The 17291-nt window shown below is 37.1% G+C and overlaps 1 long non-coding RNA gene across 1 annotated transcript; it reads left to right on the top strand.

Moving 5' to 3' along the window:
- Window positions 1-417: 417 nt before the first annotated feature.
- LOC116593002 lies at window positions 418-16915 on the top strand. Its single transcript, XR_004286686.1, has 3 exons — window positions 418-856; window positions 2647-2764; window positions 16880-16915. It is a non-coding gene; the product is annotated as an uncharacterized LOC116593002 (long non-coding RNA).
- The last annotated feature ends 376 nt before the right edge of the window (window positions 16916-17291 follow it).

The following is a 17291-nucleotide window of genomic DNA, read 5'->3' as shown; positions in this document are numbered from 1 at the left end:
AAACGTTTATCTTTGTTAATTCTATTTTGTATCCAGATTCACTAACCCTCAGAAGTGTCAGTTTAAATTAAAAAGGTGAAAAGAATATTGAGAACTGTTTCAAATGTAAATAGCCAGTGTCTGGCTCCTAAGGAAAAGACAAACACTGGAAGATATTTTTTTGAGGATTTTGTTTCCTTTTTGAAGGGATTCAAATCACAGTAAGTCAAAGCTGCACCTGAATTTTACTGAGTTGGAAAATGAAAACCATATCTCGGGGATTAGCATTTGCTCTTTTATTTTAGTTCTTTTTTGTAGCATTACTTTTACTATGTCTTTGGCCAATACTATAAGGATATATTATAGTTGAAATTGCTCTCTTCCAAAGTTGTATCAATGTTTCTGTAATTAACTTATTCTTAAGGCAGGGGGTTAGGAACTAAGAATTCCACAATAGTTCCACTGCCACCCCTGCCAAATTTATTGACCAGTTCTTAGGTTCTATTCTTGCCTCTCTAGGGTTGGTGAGGTGGGGATTGAGGCAGTGGGGAGGAAACTCAATTCTGTTTTCATGGACTGGAAGGGAGAATCAGACGTGATCACAGTAGCTATGCCAAGCACAGAATGCTAACTAGTCAAGGTCACCAAAATGACATTTACAGAGATGGCTACAACATCTGGTGGCCAGAACAGAGGGTCCTCACTGTTTTGGTCTAAATTACTCATAGGATTTTACTGCAAATATCTGTTAATGTTGGCTCCTTCCAGCCTGGGTGGAAATGACCTTGATATATAGCAGAAAGATAGAGGGAAATGTTACCTCTTCGATAATGGAAGATTATATAGTCCCTCAATTCATCCCCTTGGGCAAAAAGAGGTAAGCCTTCCATTTTTAAATGATCAAAAGTTGATCATTTAACTTTCTCTATGCAAAAAGGAAATTTAGTTGAGGATTTATATAATGTAATTTGGGAGATTTTATTTGAGAATAATGTCTAGACATCAGTTTTTAGCATACTCTTTATGCACTGCATTAATTTAAAAAAACAAGATATATTCATGCCATGAATATATATGCCATGAATATAATGCCAAAAATACATTTTCCTTAAATATGTTTTAGGTTCTACTTCCCAAATTGGCTTTTACATTTTGCCTTTATGGCTTTTCTTTCTAGAGATGATACGGAGAAAAAGGAAACGAAAGAGTTCTGAGTAAAGAAAAATGTACACAAACTTTCCCTCCCACTTAATTTTGATATTTACAATTACATTTTTCTTGTTCTTTCTGCCCATAAAAAAAAAAAACCCACACCTTTCTTAGACTCTTTGATTATAGTAGAACATCCTAAAAAAAAGATTTTCTTTATTAGAAACCATAGCAGATTATCAAGTGGCCGAGAACTAAAACAGAAAGAAAATGTTCTCTAATATTTGTTTTTGTTTTCTGTTTTTCTCATGGCTGCTCATCTATAAGTTACAAAGTTTTAAAATTTAAAGTAAGCCAGAAACTTACTGATTTTCTAGATGGTTGTCTCCTATTTTGTGAACCGATCAAGCAACTGAAGGGGGATGTGCAGTCACTAGACTGGCTTCTGACCTGCACACACATTTTTTTTTTTTTTTCAATTAATCCTTTGCACAGAACAGATGCTCTGGGTGCAGTTTTAGGCCAAAAGAATGTCCAAAATATGTGGGTGTGAATTTGGCCAAAGGGTTAGTTGAATGTGGAGCACAGATACCAGCCTGGAAACAGGTCACATTTTAATGAAAAATGCACATTCAGCATGGCATTGTGCTTTTCAAAGAGGTGATTCCCAGCCATGGAGAACACAAGGGAGAAACAGGCATTCATGTGGAACTGCTTTAAAACAGAATTCTTGTGTATCCTGGCTGGTGGGGCAGGGCTCACTAGTACCCCTTGGGAAATGAGATAATGGAATTTTGCTAGGCATAATTGAGTTGTTGTTTTTTTTTTTTTAACCATAAATCGTCATTCTTCAAAAAGGAAAAGAAACTTCTACAATCAAATAAAGGAAAGATTTCATAATTATAACTGGCCATGCTAGAAAAAAAATCTATCTGAAAGGGGAAAAGGTGTAGTCCCATTCATACACTCAGAATATGACTAAGCAGAGAAATAGAATTTTCCTTGGTTCACAAGAAAAGAAAAGAATAGTGAAGAAAACAAAGTGACCAAAAAAATCTCTACCTTTACATGTTAAAGAGTGAAATACAGAACTCACTTAAATACATGTTTTGTTAGAAATGATTTTATTTTTTCTCAAGAAATGTGTGTGTGTACATGTGTATTTTAAACATTTGAAATCATCTGTAAGTACATAAGCAGCATAATTGAGCTTATTTTTAAGAATGAAAGAAATATAGAAATAATAAACTCCATCACTTTTAAAATGGGAACAAAATGCTTTTTGGTAGTGTTAACAAATAGAATTTAATTTTATGTCATTATTATGATTAGTTATAGATGGCATACAAAAATAGCAACAGAAAGTGTCTTCTAAAAAAGTGAATGCATTAATGGAGGTATTATATTCGAAGTAAAGCAGGTGATTGTTTATTCTACTTTCTGCTGGTCAGTTAGGATGATGAGGGGCTATGAAGTTAGGACATCCAAGAAGAATGAAAGAATCTTTGTGTTGTTTAGTCTGAAGAAGGCAAGACTAGAAAAGTCAAGAGGAGGAAGAAGAAGGTTGCTTCTGGATGAGTCCTCCAAACTGAATTTTGTTCAGTGAATGGACAAAAGAGGGATCAGTCAAATTTTGGTGAGTACCACCATTCTTGGTACCAGTTCCCATGCTGTTCCCTCCCTTCATGATGGTCTTACTCTCCAAGGGTGGGCCTTTAGGCTCCTGTCTGATTGGGAGATTATCCTAATTTTTTTTTTTAAATTGTCAAAAGACAATATAAAAAGAAAAGACACAGAATGGAAGAAGACTTTTGCAACCTGTAACACCAATGAAGTACGTACTAGTATTCAGAATAAAGAACCTCTAAAAAAAAAAAAGACTACGTTATATTAAAAAAGGACAAAATAGGTGAAGGGCATTTCACCATTTCATACTAAGGGATATCTAAATCACTGATAAAAAAACATGAAAAAAGTATTCAACTTCACTTCTAATCAGGTTTATGAAGATTAGTGGGATACCTTTTATAATGACTAGATTTTTGAAAATTAGAAAAATTGGGGTTTGGTCAGGATAAGAAGCAATAGTAGCTCAGATACACTTCTAGTAGCAGTCTAAGTTGGCACAACCACTTTGGAAATTAGTTTACATTATCAAGGAAAGTTGAGACACCCTTATCCAATGACACAACAATTCTACTCTGGAAATATACTATGTGCTAATGTTTAAGTTCATGTTTAACAGTGTTTATAATGATAACACTGTTCATAGTAGCCCCTAAATGGAAACATCATAAATATCCATTAACTGTACAATGGATGAATAAATTGATGTATACTTGTAAAATTATTCAGAAATGAAAGTGAGCAAAATGCAGCAATAAGTAACAATATGGAACAAAAGAGAGTACATACAGTATAATTCCATTTCTATAAAGTTCAAAAATAGGCAAAACTAAATTCTTTTATTTAAGGATACACACATGGATGGTAAAACTAAAGGAAAGCAAAGACATGATCATAATAAAAGTTAAGATAATGATTAGCTCCAGAGGGATGGAAGAATAAAAAGAGGTCCATTCTCCAGAGTTAGCAATTATTGGTGATTTCTAGAAGGAAAGAGGTATATAGAAAGTTCATGAATTGAAAACAAAGTGTGGGAGTGCCTGGGTGGCTCAGTGGGTTAAAGCCTCTGCCTTTGGCTTGGGTCATGATCCCAGGGTTCTGGGATCGAGCCTCGCAGCGGGCTCTCTGGTCAGTGGGGAGTCTGCTTCCTCCTTTCTCTCTGCCTGCCTCTCTGCCTACTTATGATCTCTCTGCCTACTTGTGATCTTTCGTACTTGGGAACTGGTACCAAAATAAAATCTTTAAAAAAAAAAAAAAAAGAAAAAGAAAACAAAGTGTGTCTAGAAGAAGAGATATCTATAAGTAAGGCATTCTCTAGAATTACCAGATTGAACTTTTGAAATGTTTTAGAAGATAAATTAATAATACAAGCCTAAGTCAGTATGAATTTTTATTTCTGATTCATTTATAACTTAAAATGTTATGAGAGTAGACTATTGGTAAAATTGTAAAATAGGGAAAAAAAATTTTGCCTCCATGACTCAAGTCTTCTCTTTTGATTTTATCTCTTTGCCCAAATCCCATGTCTCATTTCTAATTTTGTTTAACAAAGATGGTAGCGGCTCCTTGGTTTAAGGGATTAATTCTCCCAAGAATTTGCATTTTAAGAGATTTTTTAGAAAAGACTGAAAAGCTTTAAAGACTCTAAATAAAATCTCAGATGATGGAATTTAAGCTATTTTCACAAGGTGGTTCACTTGTAACATTTTGTGGCTGCTTATAGATGATCCACTGAAGAAGAGATCCCTTTTTGCTTGAAAATTTGTTTCTTTTGAAACTGACAAAGACTTAAAGTACTTTGCCTGTAGTTTTTTATATGATTTAGAGGTAAAATCTCTGTTAAGTCAGTGAACTGTAGAGATACACATTTTAGGGCCCATGTATGAGGGGACTGTTCTCAGCTTCAATTGAAATATAAGTAACCGCTAAAATATGGAACTTAGAAGTCCTTCATAAAAGAAACTGGGAAAAAATTATACTCTTGACTAGAATGGAATGAATTTTTTGACTTAGAAAGTATAAATTGTTAAGATCACTAGTTTAGCAAAGTTAGAAAAAATATATTATTAGGTGGAAATATAAGAATAAGTAATTCATTGAATTTGAAGCGTGGCCCTTAAGTAATTAACCCTAAGATTGGACCATCTCTTGGGATAGAAACAATCATCAGAAAATACCAAATAGCTAACTGATACACTTGGTCATTTGTGGAAGCAGCCAACAGAAGACTTTTAAATAACTTGGACTATATTTTGACTGTTGAATATCCAAAATTCATGCAGTGACAATAACTGCTAAGCCAACTCGAAACTGTGGATAAAAATAATTGCTCCTATGTTGGTCTAAATGTAGTGTGACAATATCAAGTGGCAAAATATGTAGATACACATTCTCTTGAGAGTTTGATTAGTTTCTTTTCTGAGGGGTTGGGATTATTTGCAATAGATTTCAAAATGGTTCTTTGAGCTTCCTGATGGATCTTTGTTCTAGGGTAGCCAATCTTGTTATAGTTAATACCTTATTTTCTGTTTCTCTTATCCAATTTTTATGGAAATATCACAATTACATAAAGAGATACATATTCATTTGTTCTCAGGAACATTTTAAAAGAAAAAAGAATTGGAGGCTGGCTAAAAACCCACTATAATGGGATAGTTGTAAATCATATATATATATATATATTTGTATATAGTACACGATGAAAGATAAAATGGAATAAATGAAGGATAAAATGGAATATTATTCAGCTATTAAAACGAATGAGCTAGGTTTATAGTACAGATAAGAATTCCTCATTCCTACTACATTACCTTGTTTTTCCCAGCCCGTGCCTCTGGCCTCATGCGGAGTTCCCTACAGTCAGTTGACAGAGGAAGAGAAATCGCAGGCTTGTTCTTAGGCAGTCTGTGCCATATGTAGGCACCACTTGAACATGAACAGCTATAGTACTACAGTCCCTTTCTGGGATATGAAGGACAATGATGAAGGGAGGAAATGTATGGGCAAAATGTGAAGCAGTGTACCTGGTTGTTCATTTTTGCTTCATAGTAAAAACAGCCAGATTAGTGAATATACACTAATTCATGGGTTGCGTTTTGGCTAGCTGGTAAGAGACTTGGAAGGAAGATGATTGGAAAACTGGTAACAAAGAAGTTTGGGGAAGAGGTATGTGGATAGACCTTCCTGACTGGGTGAAAAACGTGAAGATTATTTGTGTCTCATGTGAATGTTCACCAAAGTTTGTCCTTAGTAGAGGAGGGCTTTAATAACCAAATGGATAGGATTCCAGTCCTTCTCTTTCCCAAACCACCCCTGTCATTGCCCAGTGGGCTCATGAACAAGGTGGCCATTGGTGGCAGGGACAGAGGTTATTCATGGGCTCAATGACATGGACTTATTTTTTTCTTTTTTTTTTTAAGATTTTATTTATTTGACAGAGAGAGACACAATGAGCGAGGGAACACAAGCAGGGAGAGTGGGAGATGGAGAAGCAGGCTTCCCGTGGAACAGGGAGCCCGATGCAGGGCTCGATCCCAGGTATCATGGTATTTCACACAGCATTGCTTCTGGTCAAGGAACTTGCTTCACACCAAATGAATGTGACATGCTCATGGAATTCACTGGTCTTAGTATGTTCCTCACCATCCTGAGGCAGCTGGCTTCACAAAATGCTGGAATGATCTTTTGAAGACTCAGTTATAGAGAGCCAGCTAAGTGGCTGTATCTTACAGGGTTAGGACAAGATTCTCTGGGAAGTTCTATATGCTCTGTATATTCTGGTGTTCTCTCATAGCCAGGATTCATGGGTCCAGGAATCAAGGGGTAGAAATGGGAGTGGCACCATTTATTTTTCTTTCCTGTCCCTATGACCTCATGTACTCCTGGGCTAGAGTTCTTGGTTTCAAATGGAATAATGCCTTTACCAGGAGACACAACAATTACTCTACTGAATTAGAGGTTAAGACTGTCACCTGACCACTTCGGGTTCCCCATGCCTCTAAACAGGCGAAGAAAGGAGTTGCTATGCTGGCTGGGGTGAATGATCCTGATTACCAAGGTGAAATTGGACTGTTACTTCACAGTGGAAGGGAGGAAATGTATGTTGTTTTTTTAAAAATTATTATTATTATTATTATTATTATTATCAACCACTACACCCAACATGGGGCTTGATCTCACAACCCCAAGATCAAGAGTTGCATGCTCTATTGGTTGAGCCAGCCAGACACCCCTGGCTCTCTCTTATTATTACCATGCAGTTAAAGATGCAGATAAAATAAACATTATTACCATGCAGTTAAAGTAGTAGAAAACTACAACAACCCAATTCAGGCAGAACCAGAGATGACCCAGAATCTTTAGGAATGAAGGTTTAACTTACCCCACTTCCGCTGAGGTACTTTCTGAGGACAAAGGGAATACAGAATAGAGAGTGAAAGAATAGTTTTAAATACTAGTTATGACCATGTGATCAGTAATAATGAGGTCTATAATTATCATGAGTACTTTTTCTTTATTATGAATATGTTACTGTGTGTATAGCAAGTATCTTTGTTTTCTTCCCTTTCTTATCCTCATATCATATAAAACATTTTGACTTTATATCATAATATTTAAGTTACATGACATTAATAAAAGACTCAAGAACTTTGCATCTTCTTCTGGGGAAAGGGTTAATGTTTTTTTCAGTTATATAAAGGTTAGTTGTATCATGTTAGGTGGAAATATAACCATGTCATTATGGACTGAATGTTTGTTTCCTCCCCAAATTCATATGTTGAAACCTCATCCCTCTAATGTGAAGGTATTAAGACATGGGGCCTTTGGGAGGTAATTAGGATTAGATGAGGTCATGAGGGTGAAGACCTTGTGAATGGCGCTAGTGCCCTTATAAAAGTCATGAGAAAGCTTCCTTCTCTCTGCTCTCTGCCATGTGAGGATACAAGAAGTCAGCAGTCTGGGACACCTGGCTGACTCGGTCAGTAGAGCATATGACTCTTGATATTGGGCTTGTGAATTCAAGTCCCACACTTGGTGTAGAACTTACTTAAGAAAAAAAAGTCAGCAACCAGGAGAGGGTTATCACTAGAACTCAACCATGCTGGCAACTTGTTCCCAAATTTCCAAACTTTAGAACTGTACAGTGAGAAATAAATTTTTGTTGTTTATAAGCCATTCAGTTTATGGTACTTTGGTATAGTAACCTAAACTAAGGTACTTGTTATCTTTAAGAAAAAATTAAAAAAAAATGTAAAGTAAGCTGTATCCCCAACATGGGGATAGTAACCCTGAGATCAGGAGTCACATGATCTACCAGCTGAGCCAGCCAGGTGCCCCTAAGGTATTCATTATCTTTATTTAGATATTAAGTATGGTTTAAAGAGTGCCAAGTTGACAAGAGGAGGTCTTGTGATGATTAATTTCATGTATCAACTTGGCTAGGCTGTGGTGTCCAGATGTTTGGTCAAACACCAAACTAGATGTTGCTGTGGTATTTTTTAGATGTGATTAACATTTAAATCAGTAGTTTGAAGAAAGCAGATTACCTTCCATAATGTCAGCTGCTGAGCAATGCATACCACAAGTTACATTCTTATTAAAAATTCATATTCAAACGTATTAAATACTCATGGAAAAATGTCTGGAAATAATGCACACCAAACCAACACTGATTACCTCTGGGAAATGGGACAAGGACTGAGGTGAGGAAAGACTGTATCTTTCCTTTTTAATTTTATAAAATTTCTGTAATTATAAAATTTTCCCAATCAGAATGTATTACTTACATTTGTCCTTGATTCCAGAGGAAGATCATACTTTTCTTTATTTTGATTTTATTTTGGCTAAAGGATCAGTTACCACCTTTAGTGTGACAAGATATGGTTCCCAATACTCACCTACACTGTATGGAGCAACTAGCTCTTGCTATGTATGTCAGAGCATAGCTATCCTATGGCCATCTTCCCTCCAACCCGCAGGCTATAAAATGTATTTTTTTTAAAAGATTTATTTATTTATTTATTTATTTGACAGAGATCGCAAGTAGGCAGAGAGGCAGGCAGAGAGTGAGAGGGAAGCAGGCTCCCCGCTGAGCAGAGAGCCCAATGTGGGGCTCGGTCCCAGGACCTTGAGATCATGACCTGAGCCGAAGGCAGAGGCTTTAACCCACTGAGTAATACAGGCACCCCAACCTGCAGGCTATAGAAGTGTGCAGAATAAGACTGAGAATGATACAACTTGCTTGAGATTCCATATTTAATAATAAATAAATTTAGTAACATATTATTAAAGCTAGAAGATATTTTGTGTGAGTAAAAGTAGATTTTATTAGTAGTGTACTTGCAGTGTTGCAAGTTGGGTTTCCCAGGCCACAGACTCTGAGACAGAGCTGAGCAAGAAGGATGTTTATTAAGCAGAGCTCTTGGGATCAAAACTTGTCAAAACATGGGGAAGGAAGCAGAAGGGTAAGTCCAGCTGTGATACGCACCAACCACAATCTCAGCTGACCCCACAAAGAGTTCTGAAGCTAGACTAGCCTTTCAGGGTTGCCTTTTCGTTGGCCCTAGATGGCCAAGTCTTTCTACTCCTGCAACAGCCAGTCATTGGATGTGGGCCACCCTGGAACCGGGTGTGGTTTCCTGCAAAGGTACTTTCTGCTTCTCAGACTATCCTGGAAGGGGCTGGCTGACAGCTGACAGCTGATTGAAGCAGTTACTAAAAGGTGTTAACGCAGGGTAGGGCTGCCTGCCAACAGTTCTGCTAGCAGCTGGAGCAACAAGTCCTTCAGTGACGAGGGATTTGGGTGGCACATCACAATACCTGTCTCATTCACCCTTCTTATTCTGGGGATCAACTTCTCAAAACTGTTCATGTGTCTTTTTTTTTTTTTAAGAATGTAATATGAATCAATATGATAATTCATTGAGATAATTCATGTAGGATACTTATGGTGCTTATAAAGTGTCATTATTATCAATATTATTAATACTATTATCAATATTTTTATTCTCACCTAGTTGCAGAGAGATATCTTGAAAAATACATTATTATTATTTTCTAATAAAAAACATTATTATTATTATTTTCTAAATTACATTTTTATTAAGCATGGAAAAGGGCTGGTAGAAGTGGAAAAGAATACTATTATGTTGTGCATACATTATATCAAGTTGATCTTGAAATAGGTTCAAAGTTTAGGTTGTCTTCCTGAGGTATGAGTGCTAGTCCCTTTTCACATGATAAAGGGAATTTTATTCTTCCTTTTGCTTTTAAAAGATGTAATTCGCTGTCATTCGATGGTTCCTAAGAAATTCTCTTTTCTGGTTTATTAAGGGAAAAGCCAGGTCCAGATTTTAAATTCATTCCCTTGATAAATGTAATCCCATCATAAATCATAACAATAAGTGAAAAGTTGGCTTCTGCTCTAGAAAAAAATAGTCGTATGAGAGTATTGTTTTAATGCTGCTGACATTTGGTTTTATGCATTTAACTGCTGTTCTAGTGAAAAGTATCTGTTAATGGAAAAAATAATAGAGGCTAACACTTACTCTTTAAGTATTTCACCTGTATTCACTTAGTATCGTATCAGTTTTATGAGGTAGATACTGTTACTGTCTCTCTTTTATAGAGCATGAAATCGAGGCTCAGAGAGGGTAAGTTAAGTGGCAGAGCAGGAATTAAAACCCAGGATAATTGGACTAGAAGCTTCATACTTCTGGCCATTCCACTTTACTGCCATGCAGGACTGATTTGAGTCCATCTCTCTCAATTAATCAGTCATTTATTGAAAACATACTATGAGCCCAGCACCGCCCAGCTTGGAGAAAATAAAAAATTATAAAAGCCTTCTCTGTGTGTTTACAATCTAGTGGAGGGGTTTCAGGATATTCAAGGGGGAGTGTTTCCTAAACTGTAATTATTTATTTACCATTTTTCTTTGTTGTCATGTTTGCCACATGAAGTATTACTTCCCCTTCTCTGAACTTTCTTGCCTCCTGAATTTGTACACTGAAATCTCTCAAGTGCATTAAAAAAAAAATAATAAAAAAAGCAAAAAAACCAAAACCAAACCCAAAACAAACACAAAGAGGGGTGCCTGGGTGGCTAAGTCAGTTAAGTGTCATGATCCTGGGGTCAAGCCCCACATAGAGCCTTCTGCTCAGTGGGAGCCTGCTTCTTCCTCTCCCTGCCACTCCCCCTGCTTGTACTGTTTCTCTCTGTCAAATAAATAAGTGGAAACTTAAAAAACAAACAAACAAAGGCTTAAAGATGGTTTTTCCTGTATCTTTTATACCTTCTTGAAAGATGATTCTGTACTTTGGTCAGTACAATAAGACACTGAAGAAAAAGAAGCTGAAGAATGTTATTTTGTTTTACTATTGCACATGCCTCTAGGTTATTTAATATTTTATTTTTTGATTATTTTAGTCTTTTTAAAAATCACAGTTGAGAATAATTATTTGGTAATGATGAACTTATTCCAAGGTTGATGAAATAGCAAAATATTCCAAGATACAAGAGAAATAAGATCACTAAGATCCCATAATTTATATTTATTTATTTATTTTAGATTTTATTTATTTATTTGAGAGACAGAGTACCCGATAGTGAGAGAGGGGCAAAGGGAGAGGTAGGAGCCTGCATCCTACAAGCAGGCTCCTGCTGAGCAGAGAGCCTGATGTGGGGCTCAATCCTAGGACCCTGGGATCATGACCTGAGCTAAAGGCAGATGCTTAACCAACTGAGCCACCCAGGCACCCCTATTTACTTATCCTAGAGAGTGAGCGAGCAAGTGCGGGGTGGGGGGAAGGGGAGAAAGAGAAACCTTAGCAGGCTCTGTGTTGAGCATGGAGCCCCACACAGGGCTTGACCCTATGACCTAGAGACTATGCTACTTAGGGGCCCAGTGGTCCTCCAATTTTAATCTCTCATATCATCCTATAGTTTTTCTTCAAAAGCTATACATATATATATCTTCTTACTATACTTTAAGGACAAAAGTTATGTTTGTTTTGTTGTTTACAGCAAATGATCTGTAGTGTCTGACAGAAAGTCAGTGTCAAGTGAATTGAATAAATGAACAATTATTTAATCATTGTGGAGAGTACCCAATCAATTAGCACGGGCAAAAGTAAACACTTTTCCATATTGAGCACATATTCTGTTAAGAGCACTTTGTAGACTCTAAGAAAAGATCAAGACATAATCCTTGCTCTCAAGGAACTTGCAGTCTAGATGGATGTAGGGCAGGGAGCAAGGACAGGGGCATTAAAGGGTTATGCAGATGGAAAGGTATAGACAGTCTATAGTGGTCTATGGGGAGCTTCATCATTCCCTAGTAACTTAGCTTCATAGGAGAGGGTCAGCATGGAGGGTTCCTTTTTATCAGGGCAGAAAAAACTTTTGCATATATTTAACTGCAGCCTCTCTCAAGAATTTTTAGAAACTTTATCTCTCATTTTTTTAATCTATCATCTATTCTGGGTAATTCTTTCAACTTAACCTTATATGATCAATTTAAATAGACCTTCTTTTTCTGTTTTTGGAACATGCGGATTGGTGGTGAATGTTGATATTCTGCTTTGAGAGTCATTATCTAGTCACTTGCCAGTTTTCTTTTCTCCAGGCTATCTGACTTCATTTTTAAAAGTTTTCACCATAAATTTCATTTTCCTATCTTCCAGTTCTAATTAGTGCTCTCCTCTGACTTATCTCTACAAATTTCGGGTTTACGTTGTGAAGCTGAGATTTGACCATGGTCCTTATAATAGAATCATTATTTTCCTATTTATGGCTACTTTCCTTTGTCTTTGTCTCTTTGTTTTTTTTTCTTTGTTGGCCATACAAACAATTGTCTCTCTCTTTTTTTCCTTATGCTTTATTTTACAGGTTTATTAGCACCAAGTTTTCCTCTAATTATGGGATATCGTTAACTTTGTACAAGTCACATCTCCTCTGGTACACGGAACACTGCCTCCTATATTCATGCACCTGTGTGCAATTCTGCTGGATCTGGGCTGGCCACACTTTAGCCAGTAGAATTCAGAGGATGTGACACTGTGCTTGTTCCAGGCTTAAGCCTTAAGGAGACCTCGCTTTCTGGGGAAAGCCAGCTGCTGTGTAATATGTTTACCCCGAGACTGCCATCTGTGAGCAGTTGTCCAACACATGGCCTCACCATAAGGCCGACCTAGCCACATGGAGAGGCCGTGGGGAGGAGAACCAGACTCTGGCCAATAGCCCCAGCTGATCTTCTAACCGACAGCTACACCAACTTGCCTGCCTGTGAGTAAGGCCATCGGCGGAAATAGATTCTCTAGTCCGAGTTGCACTACCCAGCTGACAGCCTGTGGAGCGGTGACAAGCCTTGCCCAACTTACAGAGCTGTGAGCAAATAAACCATTTTTAAGCCACTATATGTGGGGGGCAATTTGTAGCAAGAGACAATTGAAACATTCTCTCTGGGCAAGACCCTTTGTTTGACTTGTAACCTGTGAATTAGTTGCACAAGACACTCTGTACCTACTATAAATTCTCTATTAGAGTGTGGTATACCTTGTTCCATGGCTCCTTAAGTTCTGCCTACAGCCCTGTGCTGCTGCTCTAGATTCTTACTTGATGTTAGTTTGTGGCTGGTCTCATTGAATTTTTTTTTCTTAGATCTAAATCTCTAAATTGCCAGAGTCATTGGAAATACTTATTTTGTCCTCCAGTGTGCTAATATGCTCTCAGCTTGGTGGCATGTCATGTGATGAGCTTGCCTTCTTCTTCCTCATTTCCCTCAGCAATCTCACAGCTGCTTTCTCACAGCTGGACTGGCTGATTCACTATCTTTTTTTTGGCCCTCAGAAAATCCTCCTGGCATAGTTTCTAGGATTCAGAAACTTGCCTTTCCCACCATTTTGCTGTTTCTGGCTCAAGTACCCTAAATGGGGTACTTGAGCACTTTTCTAAGATACCACATGCCCGTTCCTGTGAATTTCTTGTGAATACTATGTCCTATTAGAAAGCTGATGAGAAATACTTCTCTTTTTTCGTGGAGTTTTGGCTCAGAATATTTCTGAAGCAATCACCATCAATTAATTATGCCTCAAGACTTCCGTGATAGGGATATGAAACCAGTAATTTTTTTCACATCACTTTGAACTCATGTCTTAGGATATTACAGCACATTTGCTCTCCTTGAGCTGAATTCATTCCAGAAAGAACATGTTTCTTAGTAAGTATTGCCCAGTTATTTTTGAAGATATTTAAGCTTGGAGAATATTAAAGTAATTGATTCTCAACATTTTAAAAATTACTTTCAATTTTAGCCACTGCTGGCCATCTGTTTATTCACTTCAGAAAGAGTTCCAAACATAGCCTAGAGTCATCATGAGTAATCTTAACAGACTCACTGGAGCATATGCTATAACCCCAGTCTTCCCAGGATTTCAAAGTGCTTTAGAAAAGAACTGCATGCCATATTAGGGTCTATTTATCCTGTCTCATACATGATGTACTCAGAATAAGAGCTAAGCATGTTATCTGAGGTAACAGCAAAATAGAAGATTTGATCTATGTAGCAGGTAGCCTGTAAGGTTAGTACAACACAAATAAATTCTCGTGATGCCAGGTTACTAGTTGTAGGACAGAAGGCCACTGTTTCCCCTGCCCACCAACCTCCTCAACCTTGGAAGAACACTAATTGTCACAGGTCCCTGTGTACGGGCCTAAAATCTTTCTGGGGCAATATGATTTACCTGGTGTTATGCTTTCCTACTGTACTGGATGCTAAACATTTTTTTTTTTTTTTTAAATCCAGCCTCTCGTCTTTGCAGGAACTACTTCTCTACTTCCTGGGATTCTGATGGGCTACAGTTCCTAGGGCCTCACTCATTTGGCCATAGCTGGATGACAGAAGAGAGGATTCCTTCTGCAGAAATAGCTAGATTAATAAATAATTAATAAATATTAATAATTAATAAATAGCATGGAGCCACACACAGAAATTTTCTCAAACTTCATGGGGGCTGTCTTATATTAGAAGAAAACTAACAAATAGGAGTAGGGTGTGGACACAGAGAAAATAAAATTTGCCAGTATTGGTGTGGCCTAAGGATATAGCTGTATTCGAACTTTTCAGACAAGTTGCTTATCTGCTCTTTCACTTAAACTCATTTAAATTGCGTTTGTCTTACTTGCCATCAAGATTCCTAATTAATAGCAATGTATTCTTTAAGGAAAATGTATGCAACTATAAAAATAACTTTCTTATCCAGTAATCCTACTTCTGGATATGTACCCAAAAGAAAGGAAACCATTATCTTGAAGAGATGTCTGTACTCCTATGTTCACTGCAGCATTATTCACAATAGCCAATGTATGGAAACAACATCAGTGTCCATCAGCAAATGAATGGATCAAGAAAGCTATACACACATATTTTTATACATAAACACACACACATCTACTTATTATTCAACCTGAAGAAGAAGGAAATCCAGTCATTTGCGACAATACAAAAGAACCTGGGGATATTATGCTAAGTGAAATAAGCCAGACAGAAAAAGACAAATATTGCCTGGTATTACTTACATGTAAGTGTAAGCAATGGAGTAGAAGGGTGGTTACCAGAGGCTAGAGGTAGGGCAAAAGGGGAGCTATTGATCAAAGGGTACAAACTTTCAGTTATAAAATAAATAAGTTCTGGAGATCAGTACAGTATGGTGATTGTGGCTAATAATCATGTATTATGTGCATGAAATTTGTGGAGAGTAGATCTTAAGTGTTTTTACCCACCCACACACATAACTATGGGAGGTAATGGATATGTTAATTAGCATCATATTCATAATGTATACTTAAAACATCATGTTCCACATTTAAACATATACAATTTTTTTAAAAGATTTTAATTATTTATTTGAGAGATAGAGATCACAAGTAGGCAGAGAGGCAGGCAGAGAGAGAGGAGGAAGCAGGCTCCCTGCTGAGCAGAGAGCCTGATGTGGGGCTCGATCCCAGGACCCTGGGATCATGACCTGAGCCAAAGGCAGAGGCTTTAACCCCCTGAGCCACCCAAGCGCCCCACATATACAATTTTTAAAAGATTTTATTTATTTATTTGACCGAGAGAGACAGGCAGGCAGAGAGAGGGGGGAAGCAGGCTCCCTGCTGAGCAGAGATTTGGGGCTCGATCCCAGGACCCCGAGATCATGACCTGAGCCGAAGGCAGAGGCTTAACCCACTGTGCCACCCAGGCGCCCCTAAACATATACAATTTTTATAAAAAAATAAATGAAAGAATTAATGAATGAAATGCAGAGCTTAAACTGAAAGTCACTAATCAAAGTGAACGGACAAAATTCAAGTCCAAAAAGGAGGAAGGGAAGTAGTAAAAGGAAAGAGGAGGCAGTCTTAAGCTTGGAAAATCTTGAAAGATTATTCTAATTTTCATTTTAAGCATAAAAATATGTAATGTCAAAGCTGGCAGAGGTATTAAGTGCATTAAAAACAAGTTTACTGATCTGTGGTTATAAATGTCCTTTTCGCTGCTCCTGACACACCCATCAGAAAGTAGCTCATGCTCAGTGCAGTCATGACGTCATCAGCACGTCCCAAAGTCAGTATCATCTGTCCCCACAGTCATTCCTAAGGAGGTACATTGGCTAGAGTTCCTTAATTCCTTTTATTTCTCTGGGTCCTATATTCCTAATATTTTAGGCTAAAGTGAAGCTACAAGCTATTCCTTGGGCTAACGTCTCCCTGTAGGTACCAGTAAATTGTTTTGGAAAAAGATTAAGATGGAGATTCTTGTCAAACAAGGCTCTACCTGTCTGGATTAAGGAAATCACTTCTAGCTCTGGTACTCTTGCCTTCTGAAAAATTATGAGTTTACATGAAAATTCTATTCTAAAATATTAACAACTGTCTCTTACATTTTGAAAAAGAAAGTGCTGGCAACAACTTTTCTTTTCTCTGCTTCTATGAGTTCTATTTGCATATAATACGGGAATTAAATATATATATACAATATTTTATATATATGCTATATATATTAAATATATATACAATATTTCATGATACCTTCTTTCCTTCCTTTTTTCTTTCTTTCTTTGTCTTTCTCTTTTTTTTTTTGAAATAGATTCCATGCCCAGTGTGGAGCCCAATGCAGAGCTTATTCATGACCTTGAGATCAAGACCTCAGCTGAGATCAAGAGTTGGACACCTGACCGACTGAGCCACCCAGGTACCTCCATGATACCTATATTTCTATCACTTTTTAAATTCCTTCATCTGTCAAAGGACACTTAGGTTTCTATACCTTGGCTATTATGAGTAACTCTGCAATGAACATGGGAATGTGGATGTCTTTTCAGGACAGTGATTTTATCTCCTCTGGATATATATCCAGAAGTGGGATTGCTGGCTCTCCTATAGTAGTTCTATTTTTCATTTTTTGATGAACCTTTCTCATATTTCATTGATTAGAATTGGATTACATGATTACATATTAATCCCCCTCATAAGAGGAACAAGGTTTCTTAATCTTGGCA

This window comes from Mustela erminea, chromosome 6 (assembly GCF_009829155.1).
Source record: "Mustela erminea isolate mMusErm1 chromosome 6, mMusErm1.Pri, whole genome shotgun sequence".
Taxonomy (NCBI): Eukaryota; Metazoa; Chordata; class Mammalia; order Carnivora; family Mustelidae; genus Mustela; species Mustela erminea.
Note: the sequence above shows the minus strand (reverse complement) of the source record. Positions and strands in the feature narration are given on the sequence as shown.